We start from the raw sequence: 19,619 nt of genomic DNA, 5'->3' as shown, positions 1-19,619 counted from the left end.
CGGGGAGGGGGGGGGTTCTCTACAGCTAAGGAAGACGCCAGGTCTCTCGGGGAGGAAGGAGGGAGCGGAGGGGGGGGGTTCGGAGCGGGGGGGGGAAGAGAGAAAGTCAGGCTCTTCCTTTTGGGTCTCCCCCCCTCCCCTCCCCCCCCGCCCCGCCCCGCCACTCTTCGGAAAGGGTCTGCGCGAAGAGCGCAGCGACCCGCAGACCCGGTTTTGTGGTGGGGGTGCGCCAGGAGATCGTCCATTTAGCCAAGCGTTTTTATCTATCTATCTATCTATCTATCTATCTATCTATCTATCTATCTATCTATCTATCTATCTATCTATCTATTATTTATTTATTTATTTATTTATTTATTTATTTATTTATTTATTTATTGGCGGGGGGAGGGAGAGAGAAAAAAAAATGGGGTTGGGGGAGGAAGGCGAAAGAAGCTGCGAAAGTGAAAGGCCGATTTGGAATTGGCTACAGTCCTGGACTTACTTCTGACTTTGGAGATTAAAAACCTGGATCCGGAGCGCCCTCTGCAGGCGACAAACGGCACACCTCCTTGGCCCCGGGATGGAGGCCTGGAGGGGGGGGGGGGAGACAGTTCCTCCTCTGTCTCGCAGCCGGCCGCGTTTACTCGGAAGTAAAGGCTCACCGATTCCAGACGGCAAAGGATGCCCAGGTAAGTTTGCCCGACCGCGTTGGTTTCCAAAGAGCAGTTTCCCCTTGAGCCCACTTCCGTTCCCTCCCTCCCCCCCCCCAATTGCATAGGGGCGCCCCTTTGAGAAGGATTTTTTTTTTTCAGGGGAGGGTTTTTGCGATGCAAAGAAAGCCAGTTAGACACACACACACACACCCAACACACCATCCCCGTTGCACTTCTGCCAGCGGGAGGGAAGCGTGGAAAAGCAAGGGCAGGGAGGGAGGGCTTGGGGGGGAAACGCCGGGTTGGTGGGGTGGGGGCTGATGGGGTGGTGGTGGTTGGAAATTAAATTCGCTCCGATCTGAGCCCCGAAGCCCAAGGACCCTATTATTCGGTGTTTGTTGGCTATTGACTTTCTTCACCGCACATTTTAATCTCTCTGGCGATTTGATTTTTAAAGAGGAGTATTAATCTGTCCTTGCAAAAGCTGGAGACGGGAAGGTGTGTGTGTGTGTGTGTGTTTCTTTTTCCCCATCCAAGAAAGTTTGGCTGCTGACTTTTCTTAGTCTCCAGCAGAAGAGTAACTGGGCAGCTGGGTGTGTGTGTGTGTGTGTGTGTTGAACTGTGGGGGTCCTTGGTGCTCTCTGAGCCTGGATGTTTGCTTGCAGATGCTGCATTACCCAGCTAGGTTACATTATCAGGGCCTGAGAGTGTGGAGTTTGCACTGCTTGTAAACATTGCCCTGCCAATGTTGGCAGAAGTGTAATTTTCTTCCTGGTAGGTTTTTTTTTTTTAAAAATTGGATATTGTTTTCTGTTTGTTTGTCTAGTGTTAATCCCTGCTTATCTGGGTGTTGGTAGCTGGAGAGGAGTCCTTTTGGTCCCTGGGTCCTTGGAAGTACCAAGGAGAAAAACCTCTTCCCCTATTAACACTGGCAGGGTTTGGGTTTATGACCACAGTGGGCTCCCACATTTCAGTCACTAAAGTGAGACAGTTGCTAAGTGAATTTGGCCTCATTTGATGACCTTTTCTTGCCACGGTTGTGATTGCCACAACAACTCATTGAGTGTAGACATCGTTTGAAGGTGTCTTGCTTCAAATGCTTGTGCTTGTGCACCCTGCTTGGTCTTGGTCTTGGTCTAACTTGGTTGGTTAGTGAGCTGAAGCATCATGGGAAGTTGAGGAAACCTTCTCGTTTTTTGTCAGCTACATTTCCTTTGCTAGAAGAAATCTTTCTCAGCCAGAACTCTTCCAGAAGATCTGGGAGACTGGATTCCCAGGATTTCCAAGGCAAATCCTGTTTTGTTGAATTCCTGCTCTCTCTCTGAGCTTGACTGTTTTCTTGGAGAAGTTTGATTTTCAGGCCAGTTAGCGTTATCCCGCAGAAGTGGGATTCAGCCAGTTTGCACCACTTCGGCAGAAACGGTAGCTCATTTTTTTTGTTGACCAGGCCCAGAACGGACTTCTGGAAGCAGCATCCACACAGAGAACCGGTTGTTCACCTCTTTGAATCCCACCACTGAATCGGTGTGAAGGGAAATGGGGCTTGCTGGATCTTTAGACATGCCAGGATTGATGGGGGCAAGGGGGTGGTCTGGCTTTTTTCTGGAGGGTTTTTTTTTGATGGTTTATGTTAATAAGGAGTTCTGACTGCTGCCTTTCCTTATGTCTTGAGAAGGAATTCTGGAAGAAATGCAATTCTGGTGAGCCTCCTGTTGGAAAAGGCTGATCTAAAATGTTACCAGCACCCCAAAACTGAACCGAGGTCTAACTTTTTTCCTCCTTGAAAAGGCAAAAATGAAAGGTTTTGCTTTAGGTGCAGCTTTTCACCTCTCGATTTCAAAGCACTAATTGCCCAGACCTAATGTTGGTTGGTTTCTTGCAAATCAGTCTAAATGTTCTGCATTGTTTTTTATGGTGGTTGCACCACTGCTTTAGTTCAACATTTGGTTTCAGGTTTCATGAAGTAGCACTGATCCCCCTAGTAGTTGGCAATCCAGTGAAATTAATTAATAGAAGCCCTCCATGCAGGTTTTGTTCAGGGATGACAAAGACGCAGTACAATTTCCTTGAATGTGCCCAGCTTGCTTCAACTTTTGAACGGGATCATTGCAAAGGAAGAAATGCACGGATCTAGCAAAGCACACATGTATTTTACCCTTGAAGAACCTATCGATGATATGGATTCGGTTCATGAATTATGATGGACCTCAAAAGGTTAGGGCACGGGTTCAGTGGCCTGAACTGTAACACTAAAACCGTGCATTTATCATCTAGATAAATGATTGCCACATTCCCTTATGTGAAAAGAAGGAATTCTGGTAGAATTGCATTTCTGATGAGCATTCAGTTGGAAAAGGCTGTTCTAAAATATCACCAGCACCCCAAGTCTGAAATAATTTTTCTATCTTGGCAACATTATGATGTGTGGACTTCAACTCCCAGAATTCCCTGGCCGGCGGCGTCTCTCTTGACCGTTTTAAAATGGGTGGACTTCAACTCCCCAAATTCCTCAGCCAGCCATGTTGGCTGTAGAGTTCTGGGAGTTGAAGTCTTAAAAGTTGCCAAGGTTGAGAAACACTGTTTCTAGTGATGACTAGAAATTGAAGATGAGAGAGGAGGCAGGGGAGGGGAGGAGAGAGGAGTGGAGAGGAGAAGGAAGAGGAGGCAGGAGAGGAGAGGAGAGAGGAAGGGAGTGGAGAGGAGAGGAGAGGAGAGGAGAGAAGGCAAAAGAGAGGAGAGGAGGCAGGAGAGAGGAGGCAGGAGAGGAGAGAAGACAAAAGAGAGGAGAGGAGAAGGAAGAGGAGGCAGGAGAGGAGTGGAGAGGAGAGAAGACAAGGCAAAAGAGAGGAGAGGAGAGAAGGCAAAAGAGGAGAGAAGAAGGGAGAAGAGAGGAGAGGAGAAGGGAGAAGAGAGGAGGGGAGGGGAGGGGAGAGGAAGCTATTTTTAAGAGATAGAAAGATATTTGTTTGAGGTTGAGTGGTTCTGCAGTCCCACATTGCAGAAAGCGGGCATTGGGAAAGACTGGTTATTTGGAGGACGAGGGAGAGTTCTCTCCCATAAATTCCAAAAGCGCCCAGAGTTGCACAGAAGCATCAATGCGTCTTTTATAGAAGTGAAAAGGCTTGCTAGATTGTAAGAGATAAGGCTAAGAGACTGGAGCTCCTAGGCTGACACGCTTCAAGTTTAGACAGTGCAAGTTATGCAAATGCGGTGGGGTGGCAGTATTGACATTTTGAGGTCATGGTGATAGGAATGTATTATTTATAGGCCGGGTTGCAAGAGGCTGATAAACCACCTCTGAAAAATCCTCAAGTTTTGTAAAACTAGATGAATTCTTCTGTTGGTTGTTTTTTTTTTCTCCTCTTAAAGATTTACTATAGGGTGTGAGCTTAACATACATGAAAAATCTGAATTTCTGCAAGTTCTTTCTGGTTTTGTATGTAGCTGGAGCCTGGGAGACAGAAATTGAAAACTGTTTGCCTGTTTTTAAAGGTAAAAAAATCCTTAATTCATCTTCACTGCCATTCTAAGACTTCTCTGGTGTTCTCCTGAACTTAACGTTGCAGAAGAATCTGCCCTGAGTAAGGACTGTGGGGCAATGTTGTTGATCTCTGGTGTATTGCTTACAATATTGATGCTATAACTGGCAGAGGTTTTTCTTGGCTTTTCATTTTCCGTTTTTCTTTCGATCTCAGCTTAGATGATTGATCTCAGCTTAGATGATCAAGATTTGATCCCAAAGTAGCATTTTGAACCATCCTGAATTAGGAACTGGTTAGCACATGCCAAGGTTTATGCTTGAGAGGTGATGTGTGCATAATTCTTCGCTTGAGAAAGAGAGAAAGAGAGAGGGAAGGAAGGAAGGAAGGAAGGAAGGAAGGAAGGAAGGAAGGAAGGAAGGAAGGAAGGAAACAGTTGGTTGTACTGATACAGAATAATACCAGAATAATACCAGAATTGCAAGGAGATTTTAAGCCCTAGAATTTAGCCATCATTTAGGGCTAAATTTGTACCCACATCAGAGGCTCTAGGTGGACACCAGATGATCATGAAGTAAAGTGGTTGAAGCCACCTCGGAAGGCCCACCATTAAATGGATAAATGTAGTTGTGGCCAGGCTAAGGAATTGAGCGGGCAGCAAGATATTGTGTCGCAGTTCCTTGATTCCTCTACAAATCACAAGCAATCATGCAATGCCTCCTTCTGACCACTGGCCTTAGGACTGCCCAAGGGTGGAGTATGAGTGACCATCTTACAATGGCTCCATCTTCTAGTGGCTCTTATCCTGGAATCTCGGCTGCCGATGTTCTCCTGGTTGGGAGTTCCCTCACATTTTCAAAGGGTGGCTGTGAATATTTATCCCCTGGGATTTATGCTTCTGCTTTCAACCTGAGAATCTGGAATTCTCTCCTTCAGAAGGGTTGATGGTTAACCCTAGCTAGCCAAAAAAACCCTGCCTCCCTTACCTTGTTTTCTTGGCTGCTCTTTCCCTGTCCAATCAATTATTTTCCTAGCTGGTCCTTTTCAAAGGTGAGAGCTCATTATGCATATTCATAAATCACAGAGCCTGGACTTGACACTGATTGATGTAATCAGCTCCTTGCTTATATGAAGCTCCTGGAGAGAAAGAGGAAGGACGGGGGATGAGGGCAAGGGAGGACTAGCAAGGGATTGAGATCTTCAGATTGACAAGGGTTAGGGTTGTTCAAAATAGAGGTCCACAGCCAGGACCAGGAAGATTTGCAGCCCATCGCCACTTCCTTCTCTCATTTATTTGCCAACGTATTGCTTCCATTTGGGATAGCAAGGGCTCACTCTTCATCAGTCTTCTTGAGAACGTTTATTTAAAAATGCGATTAAACAGAGAAGCTTGAGGGGGGGGGGGAAACTCAAAGCCCATGTGGAGGAGGAATATATAATGAAATCGGGAGACAAAGTCATCTTGTTGGGTGAGAAGACCCCAACCGTGGTTCAAACCAGCCCACCTTCCCTTCTTTGAGGACCTTCAACCTTCCCAACTGTTTTTCTTCAGGTACATCAGAACACAACTCACCTCACCCCAACTAGGATCGTTATTGGATATGGGTCTGATGGGAACCGGAGATTGACACATCTACAGGTCCTCAATTCAGAATCATTCCTTTCGCTTCTGTCTTGTGCTTTGCAGAACAATTGTCCGTCTTCCCATCCCTATCATTTTGTGGCCAATGGGGCATGCTCAGCATTCTTTGGCTGTGTTCTTAGAACATGGATGGAAACTAATCAAGGAGAAAAGCAACTTAGAATTAAGAAAAAAATTCCTGACAGTGAGAACAATTAACCAGTGGAACAACTCGCCTCCAGAGGTTGTGAATGCTCCAACACGGGAAGTTTTTAAGAAGAGACTGAACAGCCATTTGTCTGAAATGGTATGGGGTTTCCTGCCTGAGCAGGGGGTTGGACTAGAAGACCTCCAAGGTCCCTTCCAGCTGTGATATTCTATTCTCATATGCCAACTTAGAGTTGGGTAACTTACAGTTGGATTGGGCAAGTGATAAGACTCCATCCATTGATTTAGCACATTATGTGAATCCGACCTTCCCATTATAATTTATTTGGGCATTGCGTGTTATGGCTGTCTCGTGGTGCTGGGGCAAAATTCACATAACCCCTGTCTTGCTTAGCAAGAGAAATTTGGGGCTCAGCTGTGATCATTTGTTGAAGACCACCTATATTCTCTTAATTCTGAACACCCTCTTGTTATTTATTCGTAGCATGAAGGGGCAAAGGAAACCGCCCAACAAAAGACAAAGAAAGCGGATTAACCTGATGCTATTATTATTTTTTCTAAGCCAAAATTTATCGTGTTCTGTTTGGGGATGTTTCTGGTCTATGAGTTTGCCTGGGAGTGACAGTCAACTTTTGGAGGTGTTCGTTGGTGGGTTAGAAGCATGTAGTCTCCCCAGACGTTTCTTCACAAACTAAAGGGCGTCACTATTGTGACTGTGTTACGTGACTCACACATGCCAGAACCATGTCATATTTTGTGAAGCAATCGCTTCTGGTTATTCTGCTTACTGCAAGATTGATTGGGTTGTCCTTGGCCAACCTGAGCGATTTACAGGATAATATGGAAAGACCGAGAAATGAGTGTGGAGCTTGGAGGAGGAGGAGGAGGAGGAGAGAAGTGGTCAGCAATCTCTTTGACCATCCAAACGGATGTCACCTAGAAGAAAGTCAAGATCCATATCCCAGTTTCTTTCGCTCCAGAAAGCAAGAAATACGTAGAAGCAGGGATTATTGTAAAGAGACTGGGACCCAGATTTTATCTGAATGCAAAAGAAAATCTTTTTAAGAGCAACTCAAAAGCGGAGCCACTTAAACCAGCATTTGATGGGTTTTTCTTTATTAAATGCCTTCAAGTGAAGACCAGGTCAGGATGCTTTAATTTACGTATATTTTCATGGTTGCTCTTGATGGTCTTAAGTGGCCCCGTATAATTCTAGCTTTCTGCCGTTTGAGGTTTTTCTTTTTTCTTTTAAGGATTAGCACTTAAATTAATGGTGCATCATAACATGACTATGAGCTGCGTTTGCAAAACTTATTTTATGTGAGTCTCCAAAAGCAAAAAAAAAAAAAAAAAAGACATAGCCAAGGGTGAACCATATGGAAAATACCATTTAAATAATGTACATTTTCATGCCCCGCTGGGTTTTACATTTTATTTTGTTTTAGGTTTGAGGCTTGAAGTCACAAAAGAAAAGCCGTGATTCCAATCAGGGGCAGAATAAATGCAACAAGTGAAGACTGATAAATCTAATAAAGAAATGCAGGCACCTCAAACCATGCCCGGGATATTACAAAGGCAGCCCCTCTTAATCAAGCGATTTGCGATGCCTTATCACCCTCTGTTAACAAACAGCTATCAGAGAATTAAGGCTTATAGTCTGATTGCTTTTTAATCTGAGAAAAAAAACAATCAAGATATCAAGGGTTCTTTTTTAGCTGAACGCTTTGAATGCCAAGTGGAAAGAAGAGATACAGGTAGTCCTCGGCTCACGACCGCAACGGAGCCCAATATTTATGTCACTAAGCGAGATGGCTGTTAAGTGAGTTTTGCCCCATTTTAATGACTTTTCTTGCTGCAGTTGTTAAGCGAATCATTGCAGTTGGGAAGTTAGTCACTTGGTTGTGACGTGAATCTGACTTCCTACCCTGCCACCCACCCACCCACCCCCGTTGACTTTGCTGGTCAGAAGGTCGTAAAAAGGGGATCGCACGAGGCCTGGGGGCTGCAGCCATTGTAAGTATGAGTCAGTGGCCAGGCGTCCGAATTTTGATCACGGGAATATGGGGTGCAGCAACGGCCATAAGCATGAAAAATGGTCACGTGTCACTTTTTTTTCAGCACCGCTGTAACTTTGAATGGTCACTAAATGAACCATTGTAATGCGAGGACTACCTGTACTGGCCTGTTTTAAGCACATCTATAGAGCAAGTCATAAACAGAAAGACATATTTTAGGGCCACTCACCGTTTAGACTAGCCATGTCAGACTGAGGTGCCAAAAATCAGAACTTTTAGCCACTTCTTCCAACCAACACATTTTATTAAAAAAACACACGATCGTTTTAGACTTTTTAGAAGCCAGTCAGAAACCAATCTGTACATATTCTGGGTTTTCTTTTCTTAATTTCATCCATTTCAGGGCTGAATAGCAGTGAGGAGTGAACATTGGATATATTTGATGCAATAAAATGCCAGAAAGGTTTGCTCAGATTAAGTTCCGGACGTTTAATTTGCAATGTTATCTCTTTGTCTTGTATCGTGGTAAGAAATTTGGGCTGCTCCTGAATCTCTTTTTGTTCATCCTCCTGAACAGATTCAATAAGTCAACTAACTCACTTTTATATTGCTTATAATATCTATATTTGCAGCTTTGCACCAAAGGAGCCCTTGTCTTGTTCGGCAAAGGTGCTCACAGATCGGTTCCTGTTGTGTCAAGTTCCCCCCCAAAATCTGTAAGGTGTACATGAATCATTTCTTCCCCATGATTAAGCTTAAAGGTAGACATAAAATATGTCAATCAATCAGCCTGGAAATGTTCCTACTGTCTAGGCTGGTTATGCAAAGCACTCCAGGGGTGCAGAACTGCGATCAAATAGGTCAAGGAAAGGGATGGGACTCGGAGCCATTAGGAGAGTCATTTGAATTCCTCATTATTTTTAGCAGCAGTGGGAATGCGTGTCAGTATGCCAGCTTGCAAAGATGGGTTCACAATTAAACCCAGGCGTTCTGTGCCAGCTTCTGCCACATTTTCATGCCTCAAAATAAAATTCTATTTTTAAGCAGAACGGCTCAAGTGAAGGACATGATTTCTTCACAATAACAACAACAACCATCATCATCATCATCATCATCATCCAATAGTAATAGGCGCCTTGGGTGCAATCCCAAAACAACTGGAGAACTACTTGAACACCATCATCGGCATTGACAAATTCTCCATCAGTCAATTGCAAAAGGCAGCCTTACTTGGAACTGCTTCCATCCTGCAACGATATCTGTAATACCATCAAACATTTACATCTGCCTATCCCAGGTCCTTGGTAAGGACTCGATAGGTAGACAAAAATGCCAAATCCAGTCTGAACATCTGGCTGACTGTGTGATGATGATGATGATGATGATTAATAATAATAACAACAACAACAACAACAACAATAACAATAATAGAAGATGGGAGAGACAAGGCCTCCTTTCTTTTCCATATGGATGACCTACTAGTCAGTAAGAGGAACGGTTTGGTGATGGTAAGGGAACGATGGTGAAGAATCCAATGCTTGCCACAGTTTATCTATACTGCTTCAATGAGTGACACAAACCAGGGCGAAATGCGAAGAGTCATGAATGAAAAAGAGGCTGCACAATGCCAAAGAAGGTAAAGTAAAATTTTGGAGTTGAGTTTGAGCCATGGAGTCTTCATGAACCCATCCACATACAGTATCTGCCTCGGCAACAGTACAGAAATCTTGGTTATTGTCTTCTTCTGAGATATTGTCTCAGAGGTGCTTTTTCAAGAGGCAACAGGACTGTCTTCTTTTTCTCTGAAGACGTTTTGCTTCTCATCCAAGAAGATTCCTCAGCTTCTGCTTCTTCTTCTTCTTCTCGGATGAGAAGCAAAAAGTCTTCAAAGAAAAACAAGGAAGTCCCGTTGCCTCTTGAAAAAGCATCTTTGAGGCAACCATGACCAGGATGACCGAGAATCTCCATAGACATTCTGAGATGTTGTTTTCAACTTCCCACTCTTACCAATGAAGGATAATATTTGTAGCTCAGGATTGAAATGAAGAGTTCTTGGGGTTGGGACCCTCACTGGGGCTCCTGCCAAGCATGAAGAAGGAATCTTTTCATGAGGGATCCTTGGTGCTCTCTGAGCTTGTTTGTTTTCTTGCAGACATTTCATTACCCAACTAGATAACATGCAGAGCAAACTCCAGTCAGTCCCTTCTAGCACTGATGAAGTTTGAGCAATGGAACATTTGCAGGAAAACAATCAAACTCAGAGAGAAAGCACCAAGGATCTCTCACTTCCCTGTCTTGCTTGGAGAAGTAATCACCTATCCAAAGACAAGCTAGGGCCAATCCTGCTTAGCTCCCCAGCCCAGAGAAGGTCATCATTCCTTCGCTCATGTACGGTCAATGATGAAGCTAATTGACAGGAGACACGCTGTTCACTTGTAAACTTTGCTTTCAAAGGTAGAAGGATGACCACCGCTTTGATTTAAACCATCAGAAGGACCTGGGAAAGTGACAGAGGTTATATCTATCAGTAGCTTAGTGACCATCACTCTCACGATCCAGGTATTATCTCAGGTGGAGAAAGTCATCTGACATAGAGATGAAAAGTTCCAGCAGAAAAGAACATTTGTAGGTGTAGGATCCTTGTTGTTCTCTGAGCTTCCGTCCACGCTGGCCCACAATATTTTTGCTTCCTGATATTTAGTTTTTCATGATGGAGCTGTGTGATGAATTCTGGGGAGAAAAAAAAAAACCACTGGCATTTTTGGCCTAATTTTGCCCGAAAGAAACTTCATGATTTATGCATGACCCCACGGAATTGACCGATTCGGGCAAATTGGTGTCAATCTGACCAGGTTTCTGGCTGTAGCTGCTTGCTCCTTTGGTGTCCCTTATCTACGTAGACCTCCTTCAGATAAACACCCGGCTATTTTTCTTTTTTTGTCTTTGCAGCACAGAGCCAAGTAAACAGAGCGATCTTTTTACACCTTCATCTATTATTTAGCACCACCACTGAGAATGTCGGAGCAGCCTGTGAAAAAGACGACATTCTGTCTTGCTAAAGAGAAGGAATTGGCCAAAGTAGCTAAATTCTTCTAAAAAAAAATATAATAATATCTCTGGACAAGGCTACAGATCCCCAAACAAACAGCTAGAAATCTTCAAATCATAGGATAATTAGCCAAATGCTAAAATGGGGGGGAGGGGTCGGGGTGTGTGTGAGATAGAATCTATATTACAACTCTGAAAGAAGGGGGGGGGGGAATTTGAAATTTCCAAATGATTTTTTCCCCAAGCATTTTACAGGAGGGGCAGGAGGAGGAGAAAAAAACCTTAATACTTACTTATTTCAAGTATTTGTCATAAATCCGCCATGCTGTGGTGCCATATGTTGCATATGTATATTTAATATAAAGCAACCGCCGGTTTAATATATATTAAAATCCACGAAACATCAGCTGCCGAATGGGGCAGCCCTTGGATTGTGAGCTATCCAATGGCGGAGAGAATGAAAATACAGGTAGTTTTCAACTTACAACAGGTCATTTAGTGACTCTTTGAAGTTACAACATCACTGACAAAAAAGTAACTTATGGCGGTTTTGCACACTTACAATCATTGCAGCATTCCCCATAGTCATGTCATCAAAATTCAGATGCTTGGCAACTGTCGTGTACTTACGACGGTTGCAGCATTCTGGGGGCCACATGATCCCCTTTTGCGACCTTCTGACAAGCAACGTCAATGCGGGGGGGGGGGGGAAGCCATATTCGCCTAACAAACATGTTACTAACTTAACTAACTTAAGATCTGATCATGCCCTGAAGTTCAACCTAGTTGAATACTTATACAACTTACAACAATTCCTTTAGCGATCATTCAAAGTTACAACAGCCCTGAAACAAGCGATTTATGACCATTTTTCACACTTAGGACCGCTGTTGCATCCCCATGGTCGCAGGATCAAAACTGGGAAGGTCGGCAACCGACTCATATTTATGACGGTTGCAGCGTCCCAGGGTCACCTGATCAACTTTTTCAAACTTCTGTCCAGCCAAGTCAGTGGGGAGGTGAGATTCGGTCAACAAACGTGTCCCTAACTGAACAACTGCAGTGATTCACAATGGGTCAAGGAAGGCCACCAAAGGGGCCAAAAGTGACTTAACAACTGTCTCGCTTAGCAACAGAAATTTTGGGCTTGGCTGTGGTCATTAAGTCGAGGACTTACCTCATGTCCCTGGATTGCGGTAGGACTGGCACAGAGTCAATTTCTAAGAGAGGATGTCAAGGAAGGGACCCCAGGAGAGAAAGGGTGGGTATGTTTGAGCTTTTAAGATGGTGGACGGGAACAGCCTACGAGACAGAATGAAGTCTACGTGCTTCCTCCTCCCCGATTTGTGCTTGTTTGTGTCGTTCATGGGAAGGAAGGCCCTTCCTTGCCAACTTCCGCAGGTGAAGGCCTCAGAGCGCTTCTGCACCGGCTCTTATTGCAGGTGGGGTCTCCAGCAACAGCTTGATGCAATAAGTCAACCCTTCGGGCCAGGAAAGGCTGCGATCCTCTCCCGATAAGGTCTGCGCCCCCAAGTGAAAGGTCTCACGTTCGGAATTCTTTGCAGGCAGTTTCGAGAGGGAGGGAGGGAGGGAGGGAGGGAGGGCTGGGGAGAAAACAATCCAGCTTTTGAAGGAGCCAAGCCAGGATTGTCAAGAGGGAAGGCTCCCGTGTTTTTGGCTTTCCTCCGGCAGCTGACTTCATCGCTAGGTGTTGCTTTCCCAAGGGGGAACGAGGTCTTGACGGGCTGCCATCTCAGCTGCTAGAGGAGATGGATCTGAACAGAAATGGGGGAGACTTGTCCCAGGGGGGGAGTGGGTTTTTTTTGTTTTGTTTTGCTTCATTTCGTTTGTCTCCGCCTGGTCCTAGCCCTACCAAGATCCTTGGCACTGATCCCATCTGAAAGGGGACGGGGAACCTTGTAGTTTCAAAGGTGCCCTTTGAAGAGTCAACCGGACTGTCTTGTTTTTCTCGGAAGACCTTTTGCTTCTTATCCAAGAAGCTTCTTCAGCTCCGATGGATGGTGGAGAATGGAACCGGGCTCGATCATTTAACAGAACCACGGAACTGGAAGGGACCCCAGAGGTCTTCTAGTCCTGATCGAGCAGGACACCCTACGCAGGTGGTCCTTGACTTACAACCATTCGTTTAGTGACCATTTGAAGTCACAGTGGCGCTGAAAAAAAGTGACTTATGACCACTTTTCACACTTGGGACAGTTGCCTACTCCCGTGGTCACCTGATGAACAACCATGAGTAGCACCTGTGTTACTGACTTCACTGCAGAGGTTCACTTTTACAGCAAGAAAGGCTGTAAAACTCCCATGAGTTTTAGCAAGAGTAATTTGGGGCTCAATGGAGAAGAAAGGTTTGGATGCTGCAGAGGATGCCTTCTCTCCTTTGCTGTCCCGTCTAGTTGGGAGGTCCTCTCCTTTTGACGATGGGACATTTGCGATTCCAATAAAGGAGAAGATTTGTAGCTCAGGCTTGAAATGAGGCTCTCTGAGCCTGGTGGTTTTCTTGCAGACGTTTCGTGACCCAATTAGGTAACGTCATCAGTGACGGAAGGGGATGGGGTTTGCAAAATGAAAAAGGAGAATGGGAGGAGGAAGAGGAGGACTGCAAGGTCCTTGGTGCTCTCTGAGCCTGGTGATTTTCTTGCAGATGTTTCATTACCAAAACTAGGTAACTTCATCAGAGCTAGCAGGGAGGAGGAGGAGGAGGAGGAGGAGGAGGAGGAGGAGGAGGAGGAGGAGGAGGAGGAGGAGGAAACTGTGCAATCCTTGGTGCTCTCTGAGCTGGGTTGTTTCTTGCAGATGTTTCATGGCCCAAACTTGGTAACATCATCAGCCCTGTGTCAAATCTGTGATCGTCCTAACTTCTGAAGAGATGGTGAGGACCAGTTGTGCAGCTTCTGTGCAACATTTCATTTTAGGCAGAGAAAATAGCTGTGTAAGATATAACTGAGGCAGACCATTTATAGTTTATATGGAACAGAGAGCTAGGATGACTTCAGCCCAGGACCATTTGATACTACATTTATGTAGAATTTCTTGAATACAGAGAAGTTGAAGGCGTCTGCCAAATTGCCACAAGGCTGTATGTAGCTTTACTAACAAAACACAATGAAACAAGTCTTTACAGCTCTCGTCCTGGAGCAACTCCGACCTGATCCGTGTGGCCTCTAGGATTCTGGGAAGTGTTAAAACTTTCATGCATACATAAACGTTATTCACCAGTTAAATAAAAATCTAATTATACCATAAAGACATTTTCAGTCTAATGAGACAGGCCTTTTTTTTGGGGGGGGTGAAAGTAGCTTGTGTATGCAGGCATTTCTGGATAATTAACTGTAACCAGCACTCAACATGCATCTGATGAATGACTCCATAATTTATATCCTTATGAACGTTCAAGCTCCTTGCCAAGAGAAGGGCTCCTCCTCCTCTTCCTCCTCCTCCTCCTCCTCCTCCTCCTCCTCCTGCTGTCATGGTCCCATTTTGGAGGAAAAGTATGGCTGTATGAAGATGGTATATTTGTGGAGTGGGAGATGGGATAGATAACTACTGAATCACTGAATTCTCCAACTAGTCCTGGAATGGAATCCTAGAATCCATCATGGAGTCAATGATAGAATCATAGAGTCCTAGGGCTGGAAGGGACTCGGAGGTCTTCCAGTCCAACCTCCAAGCCATGACAGGAGTCCTTCTTCCGTCCCCCACAAATGGTTGCCCAGTCTTTTCTTTCAAACCTCCAGCGACAGAGCACTCACAGCTCCAGCGAGTCTATCAGGACTCAAATTTGGGATCTTCCAGTGCCACACAAACAGACTTAGAGGCGAGACACCTCCAACGGGGCCAAAAGTTCACCAGGCAAGAGGATAACTGATGAATTTCACAATCCAGAACTTTCTGGAACCAGCTTGCTGCATTTTTCTCTTTTAATTTGTGTTCGTCTGACGCCAGGCCTCCAGAATCATCATTTGGGGGAAGGAAAACGACGTTAATTAGAAACACCTTCTTTTCAAAAGATTTGCGTCAGCAAGCCAACCCAGAGGAGGCCAGAAAGGGGCGCTTCAGTGCATCTCCTTATAATTTACCTTTCCTCTGTCAAGAAATGTCGTAGAGTAACCTTCTCATTAGCCAGTTATGTTTGCAATATTAGCTACATATGATGGCAATTAGAGGCAGAACCTTTAAAGGTCTTTCTTGAACGTTAAAGCCTAGCCATGATTATTTTTCAGGAGGTTTTAAGGTTGTTGGTTGTTGTTTTTAACAGTAAAGGGCTGACATGGGAAGAGAAGGAGTAGGGAGATGAAAATATGGCAACTGTTGCTTTAAATGATAGCTATCCTAACTTCAAAGGATACTCAATCAGAATCCTTGGCAGATCTAGACAGTTGAGGTTTTCGTACCCTGAGAAACAGCTTGACAGTTCCTTCTTTCTTTCTTTCTTTCTTTCTTTCTTTCTTTCTTTCTTTCTTTCTTTCTTTCTCTCTCTCTCTCTCTCTCCTTTCTTTCTTTCTTTCTTTCTTTCTTTTTCTTTCTTTCTTTCTTTCTTTCTTTCTTTCTTTCTTTCTTTCTTTCTTTCTTTCTTTCTTTCTTTCTTTCTTTCTCTTTCTTTCCTTCCTTCCTTCCTTCCTTCCTTCCTTCCTTCCTTCTTTCTTTCTTTTTCTTTCTATTTACTTATTTATTTGGTCTCCCAAGGAAAAGAAGAAAATTATAAAATTTCAGCCACTCTTCCAACAGAAAGCCTGGAGAATGCACTGCAGGCTGAGAATGTACTGTATATTATCTTTCATTTATGCTCTGTTTCATTTTGTTTTGTTTCACCGTGGGTCTCCACAGGAACTGATCAATCAGGAAGAAGAATGGGCTTGGGGGGTGGGAAAGTACTCTTAAAATAAAATCAGCAGTGTAAGGCTCTTTTCAGAGACTTTCCTCCAAGCGTCTCTTCCCCCAATCCAAAGCCACCCTTCCCCCCAAAAAATGTTTTGCGCATCAAAGATGCACTTTGGAGTATCTTCCATGCTGGAATTTGGAATATCTGAATATCTGCTAGGCTTTTTCCACTAATATTTAGCACAGCAGTAGAAAAACATTCCCTTGGACCACCCCCTATATCTTGAATCAGTGGTGTCCACTTTAAATTTCAACGATGCTAACCTGCCTGCACCCAGCCACTTATGCCCTAATCGCCTCCTGAGGGGACTACAGGATAATGAACACTACATGGGGCTGCCCTTGAAGACTATCGGGAAGCTGTATGTAATATGGCAGTGCAGACAGCTAAGTGTGTCCCAAGAATGGCACATGTTACACCTTTGCTCTGCAAGTTGCGTTGGTTACCAGTTTGCTTCTGAGTCCAATTTAGAGCTTTGTATGGTATGTGGCCAGGTTATTTGAAGTATCTCCTCTCCATGATTACATCCACCCATCCCACCAGGTCCAACTGGAGAGACATGTTATGGATCCCATCTGCTAAGAAGCTCCATCTAACAGGACTCAGGAGATGAGCCTTTTCTCCCCAGGGCCCCTGCCCTATGCAACATCATTTCTCCCAGGTGAGTTGGTCCCAACTATGCTGGCTTTCCGGAAGACCCTCAAACTCTGGTTTTGTCATCAGGCCTGAGGATCCCGTGGAAGAATGTGTCCTATTCAGTGGTACAACTTGGGTTTCCCCTCTTCTCTGTCTTCTTGTTATTAGAGTTTAATGGGTTTTTTTTTCCACCCTTTTAAGGGATAAATTATACCGATTGTTTTGCTCGGCTGTAATTGTTCCCCACAAATGAGATGGGTGGCTCTGTATGTTTAATAAATAAAATGCATCCCTTCATGTTATCACCTCTCTCCCTGCATCCCAATGTCGGCCATAAATCCATAAGTAATCCTATTTGTCTGCTTGGTTCCATCCCGAATGGGCAGCACGTCACCTCAGTGGTTAAGACGCTGAGCTGGTCAGCTGGAAAGGTGACAGCCCAGGTTTGAGATCTGCGTACGACATCATGGATGAGCTCTCGTTCTCACCTCAGGTCCTGCCAGTCTGTCAGTCAGAAAGCATTCATATATGAGTAGATAAATAGGTACCACTTTCGTGGGAAGGTAACACAGTGCTCTGTGATGTCACGCTGGCCACATGACCGCAGAAACATCTTCGGATAGCGCTGGCTCAGTGGGCTCAAAACAGAGATGAGCTCCGCCCTGTAGAGTCGGCAACGACAAGCAGAGTAAAATCCACAGGGATTCCTTTTTACCCTCTCATCCTGAATATTTAAAAATGTTTACCTGCAGGAAAGCCCACGACTCTGATCAATCAACTTGATCCCTGGCAGTTCAGAAGAGCGTAGGAGTCCAGTGGCAGAAACTCCTCCATAGTTTGGCTTTGGAAAACTTCAGCCAAGACCTTCTGAAATATCTCCCTGGGAAGCCTTGTGGGACTAAGTTGCACTAGGGCTGAAATTCTTTTCTCGCTCCTGCACATTTCAGCTTCATGACACAACCTGTTCTAGCAGATCTGGAGCCACAAGCCAAAATAATAGTTGGGAAGATGTCATGTACAGAAGTGGCTGTTCCCTTCCATCCAACAGATGACTCATCAGGTTGCATCATCCGCCAAGCCTTGCATCCGTTACTTTCCAGGTAAAAGCAGCCTGGTGAATTTCGATAGCTAATCTTATAAACAAGAGACAGGGATTTAATAAATCACCGTTTCAGTTTTAGAAAGTTATGGCTACTTTGGTGAATAGGAATTTGGCCTTATCCTCCGGGAGTTCCAAACTAATGTGAGATATGCATCAAATTATGATAAATTATGGGAGGGGGAGGGGCTTTCTTGGCCAATCAATTGATAGTCCTCTCCTGAAAAAAAAAGAAAAGAAAAGAAGGAAGACATGAAATGTTACTGGAAGAAAAGCAAAAAGAGAACCCGTGGATGGCATCAAAAAGAAATTCCGTTCAAATGCGTTCTCAAGGGAATGTCAGAATTAAAGCTTTTTTTTAAAAAAATAAAAAAATAAAATACTAACGGGAATACTTAAAAATGGGATGATGAAGAAAGAGTCACATCTGGGAAAATGTGTCTGCTGCCCAAAGTCACTTGTCAATGGGATGGGCAGCATATACATTTGATAAAATAAATATTGTACGTTTTAGACACCACAAACCATTTTGCCTTTCTTTTTATGGGAACATCAGCCCTGCTTGGATGCAACAATGTGGCTACAGTCTTCGGGACCCAACAGATTCCTTCTAATCAGTCATGACGAATTGAAAAGGTTGCTGACATTTTCAGTTATGTGCCTTTTCATTAAAGGTAACTACTACTTTGAGCAAATTGTTTCAGAGACAGGAATGCAGCAATGGCTGATCTAATTAGTGCAGGCTGTAATTTAGAAGGGTTCGTTATGGCACAGACATTATGACTCCTGGGTATTACTAAAGAACTTATTTGTACTACTTGAAATGAATTTCTCATGAATGCATAGAATGTTATCTGGAAACCTAGAATGCTTTTTTTAAGGTGGCTTGATCTGGTTCTTTCTCCCTCCCTCCTATTAAAAAAAAAAGAGACAGTCATAAACAAACCTTTAAATGACACAAATTTATGTAGTCTAAAATGTACATTAAAAAGGTCCACCCCGGATTTGATTCTTGCTTGATGCACATTAAAATAGAGTTTGTGTTTAAGGTTCAGGACTCCAAAAAAGGAAAGAGAAAATCCTGATGTTAAAAAAGACTCTTATAATTACTTCCAGCTATCATTAGGGAACTGGATGCTAAAACATATGAAATATAGTTGCAGGAATTGGCTATGTCCAGTTTAATGAGAAGGAGGACTAGGGTGACATGATAGCAGTCTTCCAATATCTCAGGGGCTGCCCCAAAGAAGAGGGAGTCAAGCACCTGAAGGCAGGACAAGAAGCAATGGATGGAAACTAGTCAAGGAGAGAAGCAACCTAGAGTTAAGGAGAAACTTCCTGACAGTTAGAACAATTAACCAGTGGAACAACTTGCCTCCAGATGTTGTGGGTGCTTTATCACTGGAGGCTTTCAAAAAGAGACTGGGCAACCATTTGTCTGAAATGAGCAGGGGGTTGGACTAGAAGACCTCCAAGATCCCTTCAAACTCTATTCTTCTGTTTGACTCTGCCTATAAGATTGGCTGTACCTCAATGAGTAAAACACGTATGTTGCATCCAGAAGATCCAGATCAATCCTTGGAATTTCTAGCTAGAGCTGTAAACATTCTCAACCATGGTAGATCCATATTAATAGTTGACTTATGTTCCACCTAGCATATGGTAGCTTCCCTATCTTTCTAAGCATCCATCTCTCATTTCTGGGACCTTGTTGTAAAGATCCAGTTACTGACTTTTGCCAATGCTAGGCTACAGATGGGTTCTCTAATTCTCCTAGATGACCACTTGTAGACCAGAAATCACAGGCCTAACCCTAAACATCTTGAATCTTGACAGTAGACAACGCCTTAGTGATCTATTGCTATGGTTACTCTTGGGTTATTTTTTCAATTCTCATTTGTATTTAGGATTCCACAGCATGTAAAAACCTTACTCAGTATGCATTAGACATAAATTAAATCAATTGTCCACAGGATGGGGAGGATGAGAGAAAGTCCATTAAACTGATTAATAATTGG

General features: G+C 44.0%; 1 long non-coding RNA gene across 1 annotated transcript; it reads left to right on the top strand.

Annotated features, from left to right (window-relative positions):
* The first annotated feature begins 549 nt into the window (after positions 1–549).
* Positions 550–18,151, top strand: LOC310644953. Its single transcript, XR_014493388.1, has 3 exons — positions 550–671; positions 16,410–16,527; positions 17,255–18,151. It is a non-coding gene; the product is annotated as an uncharacterized lncRNA (long non-coding RNA).
* Positions 18,152–19,619: the final 1,468 nt, after the last annotated feature.

The sequence above is a fragment of the Vipera ursinii genome (genome assembly GCF_947247035.1).
Source record: "Vipera ursinii genome assembly, chromosome: 10".
NCBI lineage: Eukaryota > Metazoa > Chordata > Lepidosauria > Squamata > Viperidae > Vipera > Vipera ursinii.
Note: the sequence above shows the minus strand (reverse complement) of the source record. Positions and strands in the feature narration are given on the sequence as shown.